Genomic DNA, 9118 nt, shown 5'->3' on the forward strand with positions numbered 1-9118 from the left:
ACAAATCCTACTTTTACCTCTTGGTTCCTGGACCCATATATTCCACTACTGGGGATACAACACCATGTAATGACCATTGGTTTAAGATGTATATTGCATCCAGAAGATAGTGTCTTATCCTTGCAGGGGCCCAAGCTAGTACCTTAACTGCCCCTTCAAGAGGCCACTCCATTACTCTATTAGTCAGTAGCTCCTGGTTGGTTTATATATACAACCAGCTTTCTTTGCCATGAGTGGAGCATCTTAGTCTGAAATAATGTTATGCAGAGCCAAATATAGGTCAGATATTCTGTGAATCCTTTTGGATTGTTGTGCTTGCTGAAGCATGAAAAGGAGGAAAGTCAAATTACATACAGAATATGTGTCAGTTGCAAATTGGTTTTAATTGTTGCCCCTTTCAGGGTAGAAGGGGTCCCATATAATCAGTGTGCCACCAAGTGGCTAGTTGAGCTGCTCAAGGTATGGTACCACACTGGGGACTCAGTGTCAGTCTTCATGGCTGGCAAGTCAAATATTCATCATGGCAGTAGCTAGGTCAGCTTTGGACAGAAGGAGCCTGTTCCAGGTTGTTAAAGCTGCTAAAATGCAGACCCCATAAAGTGGGTTGGCTTTTACAATGGGAAGGTATTGGTTTACAGCTTATAGTTCTGAGGTCATAAAAATATCCAAAGCAAGGCAATACCAAGGCGATGCTTTCTGCCCAAAGACTGGCTACAGGCAATCCTGGACTCCTCTGTCACATGGCAAAGCACATGGTAGCACCTGCTGGTCTCTCTCTCTCTCTCTCTCTCTCTCCTCTTCTGAATTTTGTTGCTATCAGCTTCTTGGTTCTGTGGCTTTCTCTCTTAGCTTCTGTGGCTTTCTATCTTTCTCCATAGTCATCTTGCTTATAAAGGAATCCTGTAAGAGGATTAAGACCCACCTGGGTATGCTTCAACTGAAATAACCTACTCGAAAGTTCCCACCTACAAAAGATTCACACCCACAAGAATGGATCGACTTTAAGAGCATAATTTCCTGGGGTCCATAAAGCCTCCAAACCATCACAGGGCTCATGCCCTTGAGTCCATGCATTGTCCCCATCTCTCCCACCATTACTGTCCCACTCATGAACCCATTGCACTAGCATTGGGATGGCTGAGAACAGAAGCTGACTGACAACTGGACGGGCCATCCTACTCATCTGGTTGCTCAGCCCTCTTCTGCAGGTATCAGGCATTGCCATGAGCACAAAGACTCTCACCTTTGCACCTTCTCCCATGGGTCCATCCATGTGCTTCTTCCCTCGATCTCCTTGTCTCCAGTGTTCTTTATTCCCCAGTCTTTCAATCTTGCTCATTTCTACTGCCCATGAGTCTATGTGTTGCACAAAAATACCCAGCTGAAGTATGTTTGAAGGCTGATATCCAGCTCTTGCTCCAGTTACCAAGTCAGTGCCCTCCTAGCATAAAGCTGGGTCAGAATTGAGAAAGGGCATATTTTTTGTAGTTTATCCCCTCAGGGGAAGTATCTCTTGGAAATCCATCAGCCCAAGGGGGGATCTGCTTTGTAATTTGTTTTTCCAAAGGGGGTGTTTTGTGCAATTTCTCGCTAAGGCAATGTGTGCCCATTTGATAGGGGTCAACGTGAGAAGGTCTCATGGTACCCTAGAAACTTTTTCTCATTTTAATCAACAGGCACAAGTCTAACTAACCAGAGAGAGAATGTGTATTGATCTGGGTCCAATCAGGAGATAGAAACCACACAATAGATTAAACAGAGGTAGTTTAATGTAAAAAAATTATTAGCTATGATAAAAGAGTAACTCTAACATATAAGAAACCTCTTTATGTCACCTTGGCACAGAGGGTATATACCCAATGAAGGACAAACTGGAAAGGGGTCAGGCCTTGTTGGAGAACGTATGTTCAGTTCACTAGCAGAGAAGATTGCTGGTTTGGTCAGGCCAGAGCTGGTCTGAAGTTGCTGGACAAACAATAGGCTGAGCTCCTGAATGCAGGCAGGAAATGGAACTCTGGTAACGGGTGGCAACATTGTACATTGGGAGTTGGAGGTAGGGGAGAGTGGAAGTGGAAGTCATGGAGAGAAAGGGAGGGGAAAGTTGGGGGTGGAGTCCTTCATAGCATGCGGGTAGAGGGAAGGCTTGCAGAAAGAATGGTAGCTTGATGTGTGACTCTCTGGGTACAGGTTTCTTCTGCTCATGCAGACTTACAGAGGAAGTACAGGCCACCCTCTGGAGCACAGGTGTGGAGCAGCTGGAGGTGGGACTGTACAAAGGGAATCCGGGCACTGGGTGGGACGGAATCTCTGGTATCCCTGTTGAGAGTGCTGCAGAAAGATGATCACTAGGCTGAGGCTGCAAGGTCACTGGGGGCCCACATTCTGAGCCTGTGGCTGAAGCAGATTACCCTGAATGTTCTCACACCCATTCCTAGGCTGGAAATGGTGGGAGAGCCTCGTCCTCCTGCAGTGTCCTCCCAGGGCCCTCTACTGAGAAGCTTAAACATCTCCTCACTTTCAAGTACAAATACTTAGAGGAATCTCATTGTTTATTGTCCGGGACTTCTCGCTCAGCGTCAAGCCCCCGGCCGGCGAAGGGGACAGAGGAGAGAGAGACAGACGCAGACAAACCGACTTGAATGGCAGACACGAATCCGTAACACGCGGCGGTTGTGAGCACAGACCTTTACTGGAGCTAAGCTTGCATTCTTTGTAACAGGTTCCGCGCGGGCTAAAATACCCCACGGGGGAGCAACCTCTATGCGGCCGTCAGGTACGGCTCCCTGCGGGTCGTCTCGCTTTCCCCGTCCGGGTAACGCCTTTATATACAAAATCCAAACCCAATGGGCTAACGCCACGTATACAAGGGTGATTGGTAGACAGGGTTGGCGGGCGCGTACGTCATACGCGGAGGCAGGATGCGGGCGCCATCTTGGCTCACTCGATGGGCGGGGGGAACTCTAGAGCAGGCTGCGGCGTGTCCACTAGGCCCGACCCGGGAGGCGGCTCTCCACAGTTTATGCAGGATATAGCTATAGAAAGATGCTTTTGGTGCCAGGAGGCACTGTTTCGGTTTGCTAAAGATCCTCTGAGGAAAGGCTGATGGCATTCGTGGTTCAACTGTCACATGGGAAGGCCCATGGCCAGTGTCTACCGGTCCTTCGCTCCTGGGTTGGGAGCTTTCAGCTTCTGATCCCAGTGGCTTTCTCTCTGAGTGTCTCTGGGGCATTTCCCTCTCTCTCTCTCAGCTTTCTTGGTGTTTCTGCCTTTTATCCTCTCATAAAGGACTCCAGTAAAAGATTAAGACCCGCCTTGAATGGGCTGGGTCACATTTCAATTGAAACAATCTAATTTAAAGGACCTACCCACAACAGGTCTGCCCCCACAGGAGTGAATTAAAAGAACATGGTCTTGGGCGGGCCATGGTGGCTCAGCAGGCAAGAATGCTTGCCTGCCATGCCAGAGGACCCAGGTTCGATTCCCGGTGCCTGCCCATGTAAAATAATAATAATAATAATAAAAAAATAAAAGAACATGGCCTTTTCTGGGTACAAAACAGCTTCAAACCAGCACAGGCACTAAATGGATAAACTGTAAGATTCTGTCATTTTTTGGCAGCCACTGGAACACCCAGAGAATACATACCTGCTGAAGCACCACAGTTCTCTCCTTGACCCCATCACACTTCTAGTTTCAGGCTGATCTGAATTTTCCTCTCCTATAGACTCTATCTGAAGTATCATAAATTCGTGTCTCTTTATCCCTCTGGAAAGACTTTCAGAGGTACGCTCTAGTCTCTGTTCTCACTATTACCTGTTTCTGGTCTCTCATTCTTCACTTGTGTTTTTAAAGTCTCCTTTCTCTCCCTCCTGAACTTCTTAATTTTCAATCTGCTCACACAGATGCACATCCCCAATAAGAACATACCAGGTTAGAATAAATACCAGTGGTCAATGAGACGGAGGGGTAAGGGGTGTGGCATGTATGAGTTTTTTCTTTTTTCTTGTTTTATTTCTTTTTCTGGAATGATGCATATGTTCAAGGAAATGATCACGGTGATGATACACAACTCTGTGATGATATTGTGAGCCATTGATTGCACACCATGTATGGAATGTTTGTATGTTAAGAGTGTTTGTATGTTAAGTTTTATCAATAAAAATATTTAAAACAACAAAAAAAGAACATACTTCAGAGTTCTGATGCACCAACGTCTTTGAACCCAAGCTCTTCTACCAACCCCTCAGGGCCTCCAGCGTCTGGCTCTCCCTGGCACAGCAGCACAACATCCTCTCCTCATGTCCCCTGGAGGGCGACCCCCTTTCCCACCCTCTGCCCTCGCATGCCCCCAAGGTCCACCCCCTTTCCCACCCTCTGCCCTTGCATGCCCTCAGCCCGATGGCCTCTTTCCTGTCCCATCACTCCCGTTGGTGATGAGATTTGGCCTTACTTCCTCCACGAATTCTCCTTCTTGTGTAAGATGTATCACCCCTTCCTTCTCTGTCTCCTCACCCACTCAGCCAGCACCAGGCAGTAGAGCACCCTTAGCACCTACCTCTGATCTGAACAGAGTATTCTCTAACATTACTTTGTTGATTGACTTCTTGACTATTTCACAGGCTCTGCCCTGAGGCTGCATCCCTGGTCCTTGGGCATGGAGGTGGCCACAGAGATTGATGCCTGCTTGATATGAGAGATGCTCGGCTGTGATGCCAGATTGGACAGAAAGGGCAGAGTGCCAGTCCACCCTGGTATCTGTGACTAACAGCCAGCTGGACCTTCCTGACTCAGGAAGCCTCTGTCAGCTGGCTCTGGCCCTGACCTGGCATTGGCCTACAGGCTGCAGGTAGAACCTTGTGCAATCCACATGGGGTGGGATCCTGACAGCTGCTGGAGTCAGAGTCCTCACTCAGGTCAGGATGGGGCTGGCTGGGGTCCTCGAAGGCTTGGGGACTTGGGGAGTAGCAGCAGTCACCCAGGTCAGGATGAGACAGACACACACACACCCAAGTGTTGTCCCTGAGGCTCAGCCCAGCACACTTTTGGGGTTTCAATGTGTCCCCATTTTGTCTGGAGACAAAATGGAGACTTCAGTCTTATTTGACTTTATTGAAATTTTCCCAGGTGGAAAAAGCCTTTCTTCTCCTACTTAGGCCCCTCCTCCACACCCACCCTCCAAAACATAGGGCATGTTAAAAAGTAAGTACTCAGGGTGGGCTATGGTGGCTCAGCAGGGAGAGTCCTCACCTGGACCTGGGTTCAATTCCTGATGCTTACCCATGCAAAAAAAAAAAAAAAGTAAGTGCTCAAAGATGTAGGGTCTTATGACGATTGCTTGCTTAGGTGATGGAATTTTTTTTAAGCCCTGAGTTCACGTTCTGACTTTGCCATTTTTGCACTTAGCAATCTTGAATAATTTAACATTTCTCCGAGCCTCAGTTTTCACATCTGTGAAATGGGAATAATACTACATCCCTCAAAGAATGGTGAGGATATTCTACATGCAAAATATTTGGTGCAAAATAAGAATTTGGTGGAGAATATATAATAATATTTTTATTATTCGTAAAAGCAAAAGGTTGTAATAAAGTGGGGAAGGCAGACAGAAAACCCAAAGCAGAGGCAGAAGAGGCAGAGGGAAAGGGGAAACCTGGAGGACTCTGCTGTGGTCATGAGAATGCACTGCTCAGACCTTCAAGAGAACCTGCTGCGGGTTGCACAGGTGACCGACAGCCCTTGCAGCCATCTTCTGGAACCACCACTGTATTCAAACCAAGGCCACACTTTCCTGGGGACTGCTCTCAGCCAACAACTGAGCACAGGGCAGAGTTAGTGTGTAGGAGCAAGGGTTAAAACAAGACCTGCGGAATTTGTTGAGAACAGCTGGTGTCAGAGTGGCCGTGTCAGTAAACTGTGGAGATTGTTATCTGCTTAATGGAGAACAGTCTGGGAGAGAGAGAATGTTTGTTTTGTCTTAGCCCCAGGTTCTTTGTGGTTGTCTTAAGTATGACAAATAAGCACTCTGTTTTTCTCGTGAGGTGCATGCGTGCTTTTTGTCATGTGAACCCTGCAGTATATAAGCAGGAACTAGTTAAGAATAAAGTTGTGTTCCTGGTGTCTGCCCATGTGAAAAAAAAAAAAGAATAAAGTTGTCTGTTGTCACTAATCTTCAGACCCCCTGATCCCATCTGTCTCTCTCGTCATTCCTTAATATCCTTCGAGCTCCGGTCCTTTGGAAGCAACACTAGTGCCGAAGCACTCCTGTGGAATGTGGGACTCCTCTAACTGACAACTTTGGCCCCAGGACTCCCCATCAACTGAACTTTGTTAGAAATGTGCTACTCTCTGATATTATTTATTCACATCTTTCCATCCCCCTCTTCTTTCATAGGTGCCCAAACCCTCTTATGATCTGAAGCCTCTCTCTGCTACTCCTGCTTTCTTCCCTGTATCTTTCACAGGCATTTCCCTCAATAAAGCTCTTGCACAAATAATTCTATCTTGGCCTCCTTTTGGAGGGTGCAGAATAATGCAGGGCTTCCCTAAAACTGGGCTTCCTTGGCAGGAGGGGCCTGTGAGAAGTCATCAGAGGAGGGTCGGCCCCAAGTTCTCACTGCACACCCACCTGGGCTGGGGCAGCACAGGTGTGTGACATGCAGTTCTTTGATCATGGACCAAAAATGGGAAGTGGAAAGTAGGGAGTGTCTGCAGGACATGCTATGATGCCTGATGCCCTACATTTCATTCCGTGGCCTGGAGCCACTTCTCAAGCAAGACTCTTCCTGCCCCTACTCCCCAAGCTGACACCTCTAATCTGAACCTCAAATCCATCCTGCTCAGACATGAAAATAATTAATGTGGAATGACTGTTTGGTCAAACGAGTATTCTACCCAGGCCTAGAGAAGAGTTTATTGTCAGCTCTTCTCAAATCAGTCATAGAGACATAAAGGAGAGATTTAGGTGAGATTCAGCCCCCTGAGCAGTGAGACTACCTGCAGAGGTGATCCAGGCCTGGGAAAATGGGGAAACTTCAGCCCGGGGAGAGCTGTGACTGTGCCAAGCTGAGGAATGGGTGAAGCCTCCAACCCTTGGAGGGAGAGATTGTGGGTCCCAGGGTCCTAGAGACTTGGGAAGATCTGAGTCTCTGGAGACCTCATCCTGCCCATTATCCCCAGGGCCCAGTGTGTGAGGGAAGTCCTCAAGTCTGCAGCAGGGCCCTGTGGTCACACGTGTAAAAAGTGGTCAAAGTCTTTCCCCTTAGACATCATGGAGGACAAAGAATAGGATGCAGAGAAGTAAAAACATTTACTTGTCTGCCCTGGACATCTGCCTTAGGAGCAGTCACAGAGGCCCCCCATGCAGTTGGGTAAGATAAGAGGTTGGGCACAGACTGGACTTCATGTTTGCAATTGGAAATTCCTGGTGGCTAGTCCCCACCTAAGAATCCAAAGGACTCATTGCTGTCTCCTTTGCCTGGGAAATAATAAGAACAATCATCATCATCCTCACCATCGTTAATTTCATGGTCTGTCATGATAATCACCCTCTGACATGCACCCACAGTCCCCTTGCCTATCTCTTGCTTCATTATACCCATGTGGCAACACCCTACCCTGGTAAAATCCAGCTCCCAGAACACTTGGAACCTGCACCCCCACATCTGAACATAAGGGTGACTAGTTTCACTTTAAATCCATGACAAGACCCTCAAGTGGCCCTTGTGTTACCCAGCAGGTCTGGTACATGTCTCTAGTCCATTTCCTCTCCCACAGTCTTAAATGTCTGCATCATACTTCCTCCTCTATCCCCAAACCTCCAAAACCTCATCCAAATTCTCAGCTGATGATCTCAATTCCTATTTCACTGAGGAAAAAAGCAATTAGAAAAGAAATTCCGGAACCTCCCACCCCCACCCACCTTTATCCATGCTGTGTGCCCAGCCTCCCCTTCTGTAACAACGGGTAAAACATCCATCTCCTATCTAAGGCCAACACATCCACTAACTCACTCAGTCCCATTCTCTCTCACCTACTCAAGGACATTAGGCCAGAAATTTTCCATTCTCTCTCCTGCATCATCAATTTTTCTCCTTCTGTTTGATCATGCCATCACTAAATAAACATGCAGTCATTCCTCATTTTCAAAGCAAAAACTCTCTTCCTCCCCACATTTCACATCCCTTTAGTTACTGTCCCATATCTTTGCTTTTCTTTGTAGCTTAGTTCCTCAAAAGAGTTACCTATATTGTCACCGATTTCTCTCCTTCCATTCTCTATTGAACTCAATCCAATAAGTCTTTCTCTCTCCCTCCACCAAACCACTCTTGTCAAGGTCACCAACAAAACTAAATTGCTGAATCTAACGACCAATTCTCAATCTTCATCTTCTTGACCTCTCAGCAGTATGTGATCCAGTTTATGCATTGGAAGACTTTCTTTGCTAGGTTTCCTGGACACCACACTCAGCAGGTAATTCTCCTACCTCACTGGCCACTTCTTCTCGTTCACCTTTGCTGTTTCGTCCTTACCTTCCTGACCTTTCAAGTATGGCGTGCCCTATGGCTCAGTCCTGCAGTTTCTTTCTTTCTGTTTATACTCACTCCTAATGATCTAATCCAGTCTCATAGTTGTAAAAAACATTTCTATATGGGTGATTGCCAAATTTATATCTCCAGCACAGACCCTCTCAACTCCAGATTCATGTAACAGCATCACGATGTAGTCTTTCCTTTGGGAAACCACTATTTCAAACAACGGATTCCAGGTGCAGAAACTGTATACAATAATATAATTGAGTAATATAGGGATATACAGTAATTTCATAATCTAAGGCAATTATACTTTCTTTTCTGTGTACTGTCTGTTCATCTATTTCGTCTGTTTTAAAAATCATGTCAGGTGCACAGGTGGTTTAGTGATAGAACGCTCGCCTTCCATGCGGTAGACCCGGCTTTGATGACCGGACCATGCACCCCCCCCCCCCCCAAAAAACAAACATATCTTTGGTCTTTTTCTTTCTTGAATTTAGAGTTTCTTACATACTGGGAAGATTAGCCCTTTTTCTGTGAAATACATTGCACAGATTTTACCCAGTTTGTCATTTGTCTTTTGACTTTCT

This window comes from Tamandua tetradactyla, chromosome 14 (genome assembly GCF_023851605.1).
Source record: "Tamandua tetradactyla isolate mTamTet1 chromosome 14, mTamTet1.pri, whole genome shotgun sequence".
Classification (NCBI taxonomy): Eukaryota; Metazoa; Chordata; class Mammalia; order Pilosa; family Myrmecophagidae; genus Tamandua; species Tamandua tetradactyla.